Here is a 16,963-nt window from a genome sequence, read left to right as displayed (position 1 = left end):
ATAATACAGTATAAACAAGTCTATATACGATGTGAGCAAATTAGGTGAGATAAGGGAGGTAAAGGCAAAAAAGGCCATGGTGGCAAAGTAAATACAATATAGCAAGTAAAACACTGGAATGGTAGATTTGCAGTGGAAGAATGTGCAAAGTAGAAATAAAAATAATGGGGTGCAAAGGAGCAAAATAAATCAAATAAATACAGTAGGGAAAGTAGTTGGTAGGTAGTTGTTTGGGCAAAATTATAGGTGGGCTATGTACAGGTGCAGTAATCTGTGAGCTGCTCTGACAGTTGGTGCTTAAAGCTTGTGAGGGAGATAAGTGTTTCCAGTTTCAGAGATTTTTGTAGTTCGTTCCAGTCATTGGCAGCAGAGAACTGGAAGGAGAGAAATAAATAATTGGTTTTGGGGGTGACCAGAGAGATATACCTGCTGGAGCGAGTGCTACAGGTGGGTGATGCTATGGTGACCAGCGAGCTGAGATAAGGGGGGACTTTACCTAGCAGGGTCTTGTAGATGACATGGAGCCAGTGGGTTTGGCGAGGAGTATGAAGAGAGGGCCAGCCAACGAGAGCGTACAGGTCACAATGGTGGGTAGTATATGGTGACTTTGGTGACAAAATGGATTGCACTGTGATAGACTGCATCCAATTGGTTGAGTAGGGTATTGGAGGCTATTTTGTAAATGACATCGCCGAAGTTGAGGATTGGTAGGATGGTCAGTTTTACAAGGGTATGTTTGGTATGTATGTTTTATTTACCGGATAGGTACCAGTAGTTACCGTATGTAGCCACACTGGTGATAAGCCTCCACTTCCCTCAGTCTTTGCTATTTTAAGATGAGTTGAAGACAGAACAACGAGGCGATGCTGGTTCATTATCTTCAATTAAATGTGAAGCATTGTGATAGAAGGGATCTTTCAGCCACTTGGAGAAGTTTTCTCTTAATTTTTCTCAACGCTAGAGTGGTTCCTCCACTGTAAGTTTGTCTCTGTTGAGCTATCCTGATGAGAAAACCCACCAGGGGAGAGGTCAACGTCATTTCAACCAGGGTTTCCATTCATATACTGAATTAGCTGAACTGAAATAGACTCAACCCTCAACCTCACCTGTCCTCTCACCTCCTCTCGCCTCTTTCTTATCCTCTCTCCTCAGACGAGTATGTTTAGCACGCGGGCACTCACGCTCCTGTCCTCGGTGTTTGGGGCGTGCGGCCTGCTCCTGGTAGGCGTGGCTGTGTCCACAGACTACTGGCTGCTGATGGAGGAAGGTGTCATTCTGCAGCAGAACCAGAGCATGGAGGTCAGGATGGCCCTGCACTCCGGCATGTGGAGGGTCTGCTTCGTGGCAGGTATGCCGAAAAATACACATTTAGTTTATATGTACAGAGGCAGGCATAAACATATAGTATACATATATACACATAATGCTTTGTGGCAGGTTTTGTGTGAGGAAAGCAGTACGGATAAACAGTAGTTCATATGTACAGAAGCCCATCTACAAATACATTATTGTAATGCTTTGTGGCAGGTACTGGAATAAACATAGTCTATATTTCAGATTTCATTCCTTAACACACACACACATATTATTGTTACCCCATTGTCTTACGTCAGATTGCGTCACTCATATGCGATGCCCATCCCTCAACGGTTGTCACTAGTTACCACAGCCATAAAGTCAAAATTGGCTATATTGTAAAAATGTATGAAAATAAAAATGAGCTTTTTGCTCTTAATTTAAGTTTAGGGTTAGGCATTATGTTAGCTGTGTGGTTAAGGAGTGTAGCACCTATTTCTCAAAGCCAGAAACGCATACACTGAGTGTACAAAACTTTCCATTACACAGACTGACCAGGTGAAATCTATGATCTCATATTGATGTCACCCGTTAAATCCCCTTAAATCAGTGTAGATGAAGGGGAGAAGACTGGGTAAAGAAGGATATTTGAACCTTGAGACAATTAAGACATGGATTGTGTGTGTGCCATTCAGAGGGTGAATGGGGAAGACAAAAAATACAAGTACCTTTGAGGTACACTGGTTTGAGTGTGTCAAGAACTGCAGCGTTGCTGTGTTTTTCACGCTCAACAGTTTCCCGTGTGTATCAAGAATGGTCCACCACCCAAAATACATCCAGCCAACTTGACACAACTGTGGGAAGCATTGGAGTCAACATGGGCCAGCATCCCTGTGGAACGCTTTCGACCTCGAATATTTGAGGCTGTTCTGAGGGCAAAAGGGGGTGCAACACAATATTATAAAGGTATTCCTGATGTTTTGTACACTCAATGTATAATTAAGCTATAAAGCACCAGGGGGTGTGGTGCATATGGCCAATATACCATGGCAAAGGGCTGTTCCTAGGCAGAGGCAATGTGGAGCAGTCCTGCGCGCCAGGTAGTCGAAGTGTTCCCATTTTTAACCATTTGATGTGTCTGAAGGTAAACTCTGCCTACCCGGTGGCCTGGAGACCTGAGCAAGTGCACATATAGGCCCACCACTGGCCAATCAGATAGCTCAGATCACCGTGTCTGTGGTATTACGTCATTGGTCTGAAGCCCACGGCGCAGTTGATAGTCGACTCTAGTGTGAAGTTTTAAATCTTTAAAAACCAAGACTAGCGAGAAAGAACCACTGTTTTTATTAATGTTTAATATTTTATTCATCACTGTCAACACTTTTTTCAACACTTTTAATGAGCCATAAAACATCCTCTCCCTATCGACTCGCTCTTGTGTCTTTTTCATATCGAGGAATATTTCACTTTCTCTGGTCAGATGAGTTACAACATGAATTGATGCGTTGATGAGTCAGAAATAATGTGTGAATCGAGTTTGGCAATCAGCTCGAAGAAGGTGTCCCCTTTTTGGTCAGTCAGCACTCAGCGGAGGGAGAGCTGAGGGAAGGTGAGAGGCAGCCTCTCCGCTTCTCTCTCTCTCGCTCTCCCTCCACTGAGACTGACCATCAGAAGCACCATCAGTCCAGTAAAAAATATATATTTTCATTCATGACTCACAAGTAATACACAAATGATCTATTACCAGTGTGATGATAATTGGCAGGGCAATTCAAGAATAGCCAATATGCAGTGATAATTTATTGAGCCTGTAGCCTTTGGCACAAACCTCATTGCTACAGAACAGTTTTTAATAGGTTAATGTTGAATAGGCTTACATTTTTTAAGACATGTTTAAAGAAAAATCAGAGCAGTAGATCTCTGCCTACATTTTGATTCAGAAAGTGATCTCGGCTCAGAAAAGGTTGGTTGACCGCTGAGAGAGGGCACCTCGAAGATATTCCATACACTGGACTGATGGCAGATTTTAGGAACGGAATATGGAATATGTGGGGTCTGCACGTTGCGGTAACGTTGTGACTCTGGGGGAGTTTTATACATGGCCTGCCTAGTGGGGGCTAAACTGAAATGCAACACTTCGGCCAAGGATCCGACAACGGTGGACCTGGACTATAAGAAGAGAAATTGTAGAAATAAACTGAGTTTAGCCATAATTATGACTTTGTGGCTATGGTAACTAGTGAAGATATCTCAACCGATCTGTCTTGTAGACGTGGAACTCAGCCCAAAAATGTTGGATTCCCAAGCATCCGCCATTCAAAAATGAAAACATAGTTCCTATTTTTATTTATTTTTTACATCATTGTGCTTTCGTATGACTCTATGAAATAGGTAGAATAGTTGGCTAAATTATATCACTGGGCCGTGACAGGGATTTAATACTTTTGCGAGAAAATCAAAACAAAGTCTTGCTAAAATTATGTGCAACCATGTCGGTCACCATGACTTGATCAGCTGCTTAGCCAACTTGTTGCAATTGCAGCTAGCTTACTAAGGGTTAGCTAGCTAGCTCTCTCTATCTTTACTTTCAAATAAACCGATAGCTTACGGTAGCTTGCCCTGAAGTTGTAGACGTGCTGCCCCCAAATTAATAGGAACTGTTATCAGAAATCAGTCCGTAGATCCGCATGTTTCTCCGCGATCGTTACTCTGGGGTCAGTGAGAGCAGCAGCAGCTGGGCTGGCGGCAGATCAGGCCCTAGTTGCTTCTCCAAACGTATTCGTTGTGATAAAATAATGTTGCTAAAGTAGCTAGCTAATGGAGAAAGCACTTGGTGTTTAGCAGTGAGTGTGTGGACCAGGTTAGCTTCCTATTCATTTCATATGAAGTGACTGGCTTAGAGCTAATGCCATGGAGATATTTAAGCTAGTTGTCGGGCACATTGTCAAAATCAAGAAATACCAAACTTGTAGTTGTAAAATTGAGCGACTAAGATTTCATCATCAAAAAAACGTCACAATCAATTACGTATCTATTTTTACAGGGAGTTTATAATACTTATGACTATTTGAGGATGAAGTGGGTTCATTAGGCAATGTCACCTCGGTAATATCTAATCTTAGGCGAAGCGAGAGCCCTTTCTCTTCCCAAAATCTGGCCCTCATTGAATTTTTTTTTTTTAATCTATGAATCTCATTGTTAGGGCGGAAACAAAAGCATCTCATCATTATATCTCTATCTCTGGTAATATTTATGGCAGCCCATTGTAGACAGATTACTTTCAAGCTATCCCATTACCCTTTGCGAAATACGAGTAGGGTCTGTCTGCGGACCGCAGACTGGTGGGCGCGGCGTGTAGTACGATCGAATATACACACAGCACCCACCAAGTAGTACCACTCTAGAGTGGGGTTCAACAGGGTCTGGCTCCAGCAGATATGTCTACTTCCTAGCTAACTAGCTAGTGTTCATGTAGTGACATAATGCTTGCAGTGATGTAATGCTAGTGGGCGTGGCATGTAATGATGTAATACTAATGGGCTTTGTACTGTTACAAGTACCCTCAATGGCAGTGGGTGTGGAGTGTAGTGGACACAGCGTGTAGTGGGTACGGCGTGTAGTTACTGCAGTCCGCAGATAGATATGTAAGTGATAATGCCAGAGAAGCCGGTGTTTGGAGGACATATTGGCACTGGTGTTGTTAGGCCCGAGACGAAGTCGAAGGTCGGCAAACCGTGCCAATATATTCTCCAAACACCGGCTTCTCGGGCATTATCACTTTATACAATATACAATTCAATTATCACTTTATACAATGGTTACCAACATAATCAAATAATGATTGACATATTTTCATTAAAAAAACACGTTATTTGGATTAATTTATTCATACTATTTCATCCTTCCACAATATATAGTCTCGAAACAAATCTAGGCTTGTCACCCAAGCCGGCTTGTCGTTCGTTCTATTGGTTTGGTTGCCAGAGATGCTACCCAGTCGTTCAGTCATTTTGTTCTGTATCTACAGACGCGACCCAGTCGTTCGTTCTAAATGTTCCATTGCGATACTGCCTGGCAACATTCTTATCCCTTGCTTGCTAACTAGCCAACTATGGCTAACTTACAGTCACGTCAAACGGTGCAGACAGAATAACAACAGCAGCTGCATTTGTTTAAGCTGTTTTCTCGTGACATTTATTTGGACACATCCATAATGAGCTAATGAAGCACGATTTCGCCTGGCATAGAAAATGTGCTCTCTCATTAGGACACTGTTGTTCAGAGGAGCTAGCCAACAACACAGCGAACACAATCACTTCAAACTGAAGCTGGAAAGACTGCAAACTAGCTGCACTTCGTTTCGTTTGATCTTTTTTCAATTCACATTTCTTTGTATATGTCCATACAAATAATGCCAGCTGATTCATGATTTCGACTGGCTGAGAAATGCCGCCTGCCTCTCTCTGGTCCAGACTCCCGACCGCTACACATTCATTACTATGGGACAGGTGGATTTCGATTTTGAATATTGAAACAATGTTGCAAATGTTGGAGAGACAGACAGCAAGGTTTATACAAATCTCTGCTGTCGAAAACTAAATGTTAGTCTAAAAGAAATGTGAGATAATGTCTAGATGCTTTTTATAGTGGAGAGGAAGTTTATAACTTCCCTGCCTGGGCTGATGAGACAGTGGATTGCGCAGTCAGATGGAACAGAGTAAATAGGCATTTTAACGTCATAGATTTAACCGGTGGTAACTTGTGGAATAGACACCGGCTGGAATGTGCTTTTAACCAATCAGCATTCAGGATTAGACCCACCCGTTGTATAACATTGGACAGATCAGTGCACGCGGAATCAACGCGCTATCTGACGTAAGACAATGATTGTTACCCATGACTCAGAGACTTTAGTCTGCTAAGGTCGAAGGGAAGGCTTAAGGAAAAATGTACACACACACACACACACACACACACACACATGCCCCTCTAGCCAGGGTTATATTGGTGGCCCTCCAGGGGAATGGCATTGTTTGTGCTGGTGCCTGGTACACAAGGTGAAAGGTGAAAGATGCTGCTGTCGTGTGGAATGTGGCTTTCCTAACTGACTGTTCACCTCCGTGCCACTCTGATTAAGTGTCCCCCTCTCTGTCCAAATTCCAGGTTAATGACTTCTTCTCCATTCCACCCCTTGTGTCTCTTCTGCTCATCCACTATATACCTTGATTTCCACTCTCCCTCTGGGCCTATTTTCTCTCTCTCTCCCTCTCTCCCTCGCTCTCTTTCTCTCTCTCTCTCTCTCTCTCTCTCTCTCTCTCCCCCTCTCTTTCTCTCTTTCTCTCTCCCCCCTCTCTCTCTCTCTCTCTCTCTCTCTCTCTCTCTCTCTCTCTCTCCCCTTCTCTTTCTCTCTCTCTCTCTTTCTCTCTCTCTTTCTCTCTCTCTCTCCCCTCTCTTTCTTTCTTTATTTCTTCCTTTCTCTCTCTCTCTCTCTCTCTCTCTCTCTCTCTCTCTCTCGCTCTCTTTCTCTCTCTCCCCCTCTCTTTCTCTCTCTCTCTCTCTCTCTCTCTCTCTCTCTCCCTCTCTTTCTCTCTCTCTCTCTCTCTCTCTCTTTCTCTCCCCTCTTTCTTTCTTTCTTTCTTTCTTTCTTTCTTTCTTTCTTTCTTTCTTTCTTTCTTTCTTTCTTTCTCTCTCTCTCTCTCTCTCTCTCTCTCTCTCTCTCTCTCTCTCTTTCTCTCCCCCTCTCTCTCTCTCTCTCTCTCTCTCTTTCTCTCTTTCCCCCTCTCTTTCTCTCTCTCCCTCTCTCTCTCTCTCAGGACCTGAAAAGGGGAGATGTGTAGCATCAGAGTACTTCACCACTGAAGCTGAGATAGATATTGTGACCGAAAACACTGCAAATATACTGAGTAAGTGATGACACCTGACCACAGTGAGAAATGTAGTGGAAAATAACCCCTGCATGTCATTGTGTCATTTCTTTATGCACCAAAAGGCTCTACCCAGGAAACATGATGAGGCAAAATAGTTCCCAACCTCCCGACAAGTTGAACAGACATGTGACAGAAATGGAATAATGTTTCCCTGAATGAAGGGGGGGTGGGGTCACAATCAAAAGTAACAGTCAGTATCTGGTGTGGCCACCAGCTGCATTAAGTACTGCAGTGCATCTCCTCCTCATGGACACTCACCAGATTTGCCAGTTCTTGCTGTGAGATGTTACCCCACTCTTCCACCAAGGCATCTGCAAGTTCCCGGACATTTCTGGGGGGAATGGCCCTAGCCCTCACCCTCTGATCTAACAGGTCCCAGACGTGCTCAATGAGATTGAGATCTGGGCTCTTCGCTGGCCATGGCAGAACATTGACATTCCTGTCTTGCAGGAAATCACGCACAGAACGAGCAGTATGGCTGGTGGCATTGTCATGCTGGAGGGTTATGTCAAGATGAGCCTGCAGGAAGGGTACCACATGAGGGAGGAGGATGTCTTCCCTGTAACGCACAGCATTGCGATTGCCTGCAATGAGAACAAGCTCAGTCCGATGATGCTGTGACACACCTCCCCAGACCATGACAGACCCTCCACCTCCAAATCGATCCCGCTCCAGAGTACAGGCCTCTGTGTAACGCTCATTCCTTCGACGATAAACGCGAATCTGACCATCACCCCTGGTGAGACAAAACCGCGACTCGTCAGTGAAGAGCACTTTTGCCAGTCATGTCTGGTCCAGCGACGGTGGGTTTGTGCCCACGTTGTGTGCGACGTTGTTACCGATGATGTCTGGTGAGGACCTGCCTTACAACAGGCCTACAAGCCCTCACTCAGTCCAGCCTCTCTCAGCCTATTGCGGACAGTCTAAGCACTGATGGAGGGATTGTGCATTCCTGGTGTAACTCGGGCAGTTGTTGTTGCCATCCTGTACCTGTCCCGCAGGTGTGATGTTCGGATGTACCGATCCTGTGCAGGTGTTGTTACACATGGTCTGCCACTGCGAGGATGATCAGCTGTCCATCCTGTCTCCCTGTAGCGCTGTCTTAGGCATCTAACACTCATTGCAATTTATTGCCCTGGCCACATCTGCAGTCCTCATGCCTCCTTGAGGCATGCATAAGGCACGTTCACGCAGATGAGCAGGGACCCTGGGCATCTTCTTTTTTTGTGTTTTTCAGAGTCAGTAGATGCCTCTTTAGTGTGACCTTAATTGCCTACCTTCTGTAAGCTGTATGTGTCTTAACGACCGTTCCACAGGTGTATGTTCATTAATTGTTTATGGTTCATTGAACAAGCATGGGAAACAGTGTTTAAACCCTTTGCAATGAAGATCTGTGAAGTTATTTGGATTTTTACGAATTATCTTTGAAAGACAGGGTCCTGAAAAAGGGATGGTTTTTTTTTGCTGAATTTATTCAAATTATTTAAGATGTGGAAACTTGGAAAACCTTATAAACTGTACAACATTGTGGTCCAAAAGTGGACTGTATAGACCACAATGGAACCTGACACACTAGGACAAAGGACATTGACTTTACTACAGTACATTGTTCTATAAAGCAGGCTGCAGGCTTAAGAAACTGTAGAGAATGATAAACATTTTCTCTTGGGAATGAATGTTACTTCATCGTTATTTTATATGATTTCCTTTCTTTGTGATTGACAAGTGATACAATTGAATTAGGATGGTGGGGGCTGATATTAAATAAAGCATGTATTTCTGTACACAATTGATCCCAATCCCAAGTCAACCTGTGTAACTACTTCATAAAGACTTTATAGTCATGTAAGAAAGGAAGGAAGTGAAGCAGATGACAATCTTTTTCTGTATAATTCATGTGTTCACTCATTTGAATTAGTAACACATTATTATTTACAATGACAGCAAGAGGCAAAAGGCCTCCTGTGGGGCAGGGGGCGAAGATTAAAAGTGTATGACAAGACAGACAACACACGGAAGACACTTGGAAACAGCACAGATACATCAGCAGACAGTGGAGACAGATCTATGGCAACAGTGCAAAACATTGTAGGAACAGGCAACAGCATGAGGGACAAGTGGCAGACTACAATACAAGTAACAGCACTACTGAATAGACAAAGAGACAAGGCAACAAATAATTGCAAAGCAAGCAGACAGATATAAAAAAAAAAGACACATAATCCGTAGCCTGAGTTATTGGTTTGCATGTAGTGCAAACCAAGCATGATGTTTGCATAACAGCTACAACATAACATCTACAGAATAACAGCTGCAACATAACAGCTACAGCATAACAGCTACAACATAACAGCTACAACATCACAGCTAAAGCATAACAGCTGTAACATAACAGCTACAGCATAACAGCTGCAACATTACAGCTACAGCATAACAGCTGCAACATTACAGCTACATCATAAAAGCTACAATACAACATCTACAGCATAACATCTACAACATAACAGCTACAGCATTACAGCGACAACATAACAGCTACAGCATAACAGCTACAGCTTAACAGCTACAGCATAACAGCTACAACACAACAGCTACAACATAACAGCTACAACATAACATCTACAGCATAACAGCTACATCATAAAAGCTACAGCATAAGATCTACATCATAACATCTACAGCATAACAGCTACAACATAACATCTACAACATTACAGCTACAACATAACAGCTACAGCATTACATCGACAACATAACATCTACAGCATAACAGCTACAGCTTAACAGCTACAGCATAACAGCTACAACACAACAGCTACAACATAACAGCTACAGCATAACAGCTACAGCATTACAGCTATGACAGGACAGCGACAGTATAACAGCTACAACATAACAGCTACAACATAACATCTACAGCATAACAGCTACATCATAAAAGCTACAGCATAACAGCTACAACATAACATCTACAACATTACAGCGACAACATAACATCTACAGCATAACAGCTACAGCATAACATCTACAAGATAACAGCTACAGCACAAGATCTACATCATAACATCTACAGCATAACAGCTACAACATAGCAGGTACAGCATTATAGCTGCAGCATAACATCAACAACATAACAGCTACAACATAACAGCTCCAGCATTACAGGTCCAGCATTACAGCTCCAGCATAACAGCTACAACATAACAGCTACAACATAACAGCTGTAACATAACAGCTACAGCATAACAGCTGCAACCTTACAGCTACAGCATAACAGCTACAACATAACAGCTACAGCTTAACAGCTACAGCTTAACAGCTAAAGCATAACAGCTACAGCATAACAGCTGCAACATTACAGCTACAGCATAACAGCTACAACATAACATATACAGCATACCAGCTACAACATAACAGCTAGTGCATAACAGCTACATCATAAAATCTACAGCATAAGATCTACATCATAACATCTACAGCATAACAGCTACAGCATTACAGCTACAACATAACAGCTACAGATTTACAGCTACAACATAACATCTAGAGCATAACAGCTACATCATAAACTCTACAGCATAAGATCTACATCATAACATCTACAGCATAACAGCTACAGCATTACAGCTATGACAGAACAGCAACAGTATAACAGCAACAACATAACAGCTACAACATACCGGCTACAACGTAACAGCTACAGCATAACATCTACAGTATAACAGCTACAACATAACAGCTACAGCATAATAACTACAACATTACAGCTACAACATAACATCTACAGCATAACATCAACAACATAACAGCTACAACATAACAGCTCCAGCATTACAGGTCCAGTATTACAGCTCCAGCATAACAGCTACAACATAATAGCTACAACATAACAGCTACAGCATTACAACAACAGCATAACAGCTCCAGCATAACAGCTACAACATAGCAGCTACAGCTTTACATATACAACATAATAGCTACAACATAACAGCTACAACATTACAGCTACAGCATTACAGTTACAACATAACACCTACAGCATAACAGCTACAACATTACAGCTACAACATAACATCTAGAGCATAACATCTACAGCATTAGAGCTACAGCATAGCATATACTGCATAACAGCTACAGCATTAGAGCTTCAACATAACATCAACAGCATAACAGCTACATCATAACAGCTACAGCATTAGAGCTAGAACATAGCATCTACAGCATAACAGTTTCAACAGAACATCAACAGCATAACAGCTACAACATAACATCTAGAGCATAGCAGCTACAACATAACAGCTACAGCATAACAGCTACAGTGTAACAGCTACATCATAGCAGCTACAGCATAACAGCTACAACATAACATCTACAACATAACAGCTACAGCATCCCAGCTACAACACAACAGCTACAACATAACAGCTACAGCATTACAGCTCCAGCATTACAGCTACAACATAACAGCTACAACATAACAACTCCAGCATAGCAGCTACAGCATTACATATACAACATAATAGCTACAACATAACAGCTACAACATTACAGCTACAGCATTACAGCTACAACATAACAGCTACAGCATTACAGCTACAACATTACAGATACAACATAATAGCTACAGCATAACATCTACAACATAACATCTACAGCATAACATCTACAGCATTAGAGCTACAACATAGCATATACTACATAACAGCTACAGCATTAGAGCTTCAACATAACATCAACAGCATAACAGCTACATCATAACAGCTACAACATAACACCTAGAGCATAGCATCTACAACATAACAGCTACAGCATTAGAGCTACAACACAGCATCTACAACATAACAGCTTCAACGTAACATCAACAACATAACAGCTACATCATAACAGGTACAAAATAACATCTAGAGCATAACAGCTACAGCATTACAGCTACAACATATAAGCTACAACATAACACCTACAGCATTACAGCTACAACATTACAGATACAACATAACAGCTACAGCATAACATCTACAACATAACATGTAGAGCATAACATCCACAGCATTAGAGCTACAACATAGCATATACTGCATAACAGCTACAGTATTAGAGCTTCAACATAACATCAACAGCATAACAGCTACATAATAACACCTAGAGCATAGCATCTACAACATAACACCTAGAGCATAGCATCTACAACATAACACCTAGAGCATAGCATCTACAACATAACACCTAGAGCATAGCATTTACAACATAACATCTAGAGCATAGCAGCTACAACATAACAGCTACAACATAACAGCTCCAGCATAACAGCTACAGCGTAACAGCTACATCATAGCAGCTACAGCATAACAGCTACAACATAACAGGTACAGCATAACAGCTACAGCGTAACAGCTACATCATAGCAGCTACAGCATAACAGCTACAACATAACATCTACAGCATAACAGGTACAGCATAACAGCTACAGCGTAACAGCTACATCATAGCAGCTACAGCATAACAGCTACAACATAACATCTACAACATAACAGCTACAACATAACAGCTAGAGCATCCCAGCTACAACATAACAGCTACAGCATTACAGCTCCAGCATTACAGCTACAACATAACAACTACAACATAACAACTCCAGCATAGCAGCTACAGCATTACATATACAACATAATAGCTACAACATAACAGCTACAACATTACAGCTACAGCATTACAGCTACAACATAACACCTACAGCATAACAGTTACAGCAAAACAGTTACGGCAAAACAGTTACAACATAACAGCTACAGAATTACAGCTACAACATTACAGATACAACATAACAGCTACAGCATAACATCTACAACATAACATGTAGAGCATAACATCTACAGCATTAGAGCTACAACATAGCATATACTGCATAACAGCTACAGTATTAGAGCTTCAACATAACATCAACAGCATAACAGCTACATAATAACACCTAGAGCATAGCATCTACAACATAACACCTAGAGCATAGCATCTACAACATAACACCTAGAGCATAGCATCTACAACATAACACCTAGAGCATAGCATTTACAACATAACATCTAGAGCATAGCAGCTACAACATAACAGCTACAACATAACAGCTCCAGCATAACATCTAGAGCATAACAGCTACAGCATTAGAGCTACAACATAGCATCTACAGCATAACAGCTACAACATAACATCTAGAGCATAGCAGCTACAACATAACAGCTACAACATTACAGCTACAACATAACATCTACAGCATAACATCTACAGCATAACAGGTACAGCATAACAGCTACAGCGTAACAGCTACATCATAGCAGCTACAACATAACAGCTACAACATAACATCTACAGCATAACAGGTACAGCATAATAGCTACAACATAGCAGCTACAGCATAGCAGCTACAACATAACATCTACACCATAACAGCTACAACATAACAGCTACAGCATCCCAGCTACAACATAACAGCTACAGCATTATAGCTACAGCATTACAACAACAACATAACAGCTCCAGCATTACAGCTACAACATAACAGCTACAACATAACAGCTCCAGCATAACAGCTCCAGCATTACAGCTACAACATAACAGCTCCAGCATAACAGCTACAGCATTACAGATACAACATAACAGCTACAACATAACAGCTCCAGCATTACAGCGACAGCATTACAGCTTCAACATATCAGCTACAGCATAACAGCTACAGCATTACAGATACAACATAACAGCTACAACATAACAGCTCCAGCATTACAGCTACATTATTACAGCTTCAACATATCAGCTACAGCATAACAGCTACAGCATTACAGATACAACATAACAGCTACAACATAACAGCTACAACATGACAGCTACAGAATTACAGCTACAGCATTACAGCTTCAACATATCAGCTACAGCATTACAGATACAACATAACAGCTACAGCATAACGTCTACAACATAACAGCTACAACATCATAGATACAACATAACAGCTACAGAATAACAGCTACAACATAACAACTACAGCATTATAGCTACAGCATTACAACAACAACATAACAGCAACAACATAACAGCTACAACATAACAGCTCCAGCATAACAGCTCCAGCATTACAGCTACAACATAACAGCTACAGCATAACAGCTACAGCATTACAGCTACAACATAACAGCTATAGCATTACAGCTACAATATTACAGATACAACATAACAGCTACAGCATAACATCTACAACATAACTTCTAGAGCATAACAGCTACAGTATTAGAGCTACAACAGCATTTACTGCAAAACAGCTACAGCATTAGAGCTTCAACATAACATCAACAGCATAACAGCTACATTATAACATCTAGAGCATAGCATCTACAGCATAACATCTACAACATAACAGCTACAACGTGACAGCTACAGCATTACAGCTACAACATAACAGCTACAACATAACAGCTACAGCATAACAGCTACAGCATTACAGATACAACATAACAGCTACAACATAACAGCTCCAGCATAACAGCTCCAGCATTACAGCTACAACATAACAGCTACAACATAACAGCTCCAGCATAACAGCTCCAGCATCACAGCTACAACATAACAGATACAGCATTACAGCTTCAACATATCAGCTACAGCATAACAGCTACAGCATTACAGATACAACATCACAGCTACAACATAACAGCTACAACATAACAGCTACAACATATCAGCTACAATATTACAGATACAACATAACAGCTACAGCATAACATCTACAACATAACTTCTAGAGCATAACAGCTACAGCATTAGAGCTACAACATAGCATTTACTGCATAACAGCTACAGCATTAGAGCTTCAACATAACATCAACAGCATAACAGCTACAACATAACATCTAGAGCATAGCAGCTACAGCATTACAGCTACAACATAACATCTACAGCATAACATCTACAACATAACAGCTACAGCATAACAGCTACAACATAACATCTCGAGCATAACAGCTACAGCATTAGAGCTACAACATAGCATCTACAGCATAGCATCTACAGCATAACATCTACAGCATAACAGCTACAGCATTACAGATACAACATACCATCTACAGCATAGCATCTACAGCATAGCATCTACAGCATAACATTTACAGCATAACATCTACAACATGACAGCTACAACGTAACAGCTACAGCATTACAGCTCCAGCATTACAGCTACAACATAACAGCTACAACATAACAGCTACAGCATTACAGATACAACATAACAGCTACAACATAACAGCTACAGCATTACAGATACAACATAACAGCTACAACACAACAGCTACAGAATTACAGCTACAGAATTACAGCTACAGCATTACAGATACAACATAACAGCTCCAGCATAACAGCTCCAGCATTACAGCTACAACATAACAGCTACAACATAACAGCTCCAGCATAACAGCTCCAGCATTACAGCTACAACATAACAGCTCCAGCATAACAGCTACAGCATTACAGATACAACATAACAGCTACAACATAACAGCTACAACATCACAGCTACAACATAACAGATACAGAATTACAGCTACAGCATTACAGCTTCAACATATCAGCTACAGCATAACAGCTACAGCATGACAGATACAACATCACAGCTACAACATAACAGCTACAACATAACAGCTACAACATATCAGCTACAACATAACAGCTACAGCATAACAGCTACTACACAACAGCTACAGCATTACAGCTACAATATTACAGATACAACATAACAGCTACAGCATAACATCTACAACATAACTTCTAGAGCATAACAGCTACAGCATTAGAGCTACAACATAGCATTTACTGCATAACAGCTACAGCATTAGAGCTTCAACATAACATCAACAGCATAACAGCTACAACATAACATCTAGAGCATAGCAGCTACAGCATTACAGCTACAACATAACATCTACAGCATAACATCTACAACATAACAGCTACAACATAACAGCTACAGCATAACAGATACAACATAACAGCTACAACATAACAGCTCCAGCATAACAGCTCCAGCATTACAGCTACAACATAACAGCTACAGCATAACAGCTACAACATAACATCTAGAGCATAGCAGCTACAGCATTACAGCTACAACATAACATCTACAGCATAACATCTACAACATAACAGCTACAGCATAACAGCTACAACATAACATCTCGAGCATAACAGCTACAGCATTAGAGCTACAACATAGCATCTACAGCATAGCATCTACAGCATAACATCTACAGCTACAGCATAACAGCTACAACATAACAGCTACAACATAACAGCTACAGCATAACAGCTACAGCATTAGAGCTTCAACATAACATCAACAGCATAACAGCTACAACATAACATCTAGAGCAGGGGTGTCAAAGTCAAATGGACGGAGGGCCAAATAAAAAAATCAGCTACAAGACGAGGGCCGGACTGTTCGAATGTTCATTGAAAAAATTTTAAATGACGCATATAGTCTAGTGAACCTAATTGAACCTACTGAAAACCTAACAAATATATTACAATATGATCAGATAAATAAAGCAATATTTTCTTATGGCTCTGTCAGTAATCTTTAATTTTCAACAGACACAAAAGACAAATTTCCTTTATATAAATATCCCCATAACATGAACATTAAATGAAAGAAACCGGTATTCAAGGCACCATCAGTAGACTATATTTTCTATTTTAGCAAAAGT

General features: G+C 41.2%; 1 pseudogene; it reads left to right on the top strand.

Moving 5' to 3' along the window:
- LOC115131655 (voltage-dependent calcium channel gamma-7 subunit-like) overlaps nucleotides 1-16,963 on the top strand; it is a 44,672-nt pseudogene that overhangs the window by 7,992 nt on the left and 19,717 nt on the right.

Source organism: Oncorhynchus nerka, linkage group LG7 (genome assembly GCF_034236695.1).
Source record: "Oncorhynchus nerka isolate Pitt River linkage group LG7, Oner_Uvic_2.0, whole genome shotgun sequence".
Lineage (NCBI taxonomy): Eukaryota > Metazoa > Chordata > Actinopteri > Salmoniformes > Salmonidae > Oncorhynchus > Oncorhynchus nerka.
This window is presented reverse-complemented; position numbering and strand designations above follow the sequence as displayed.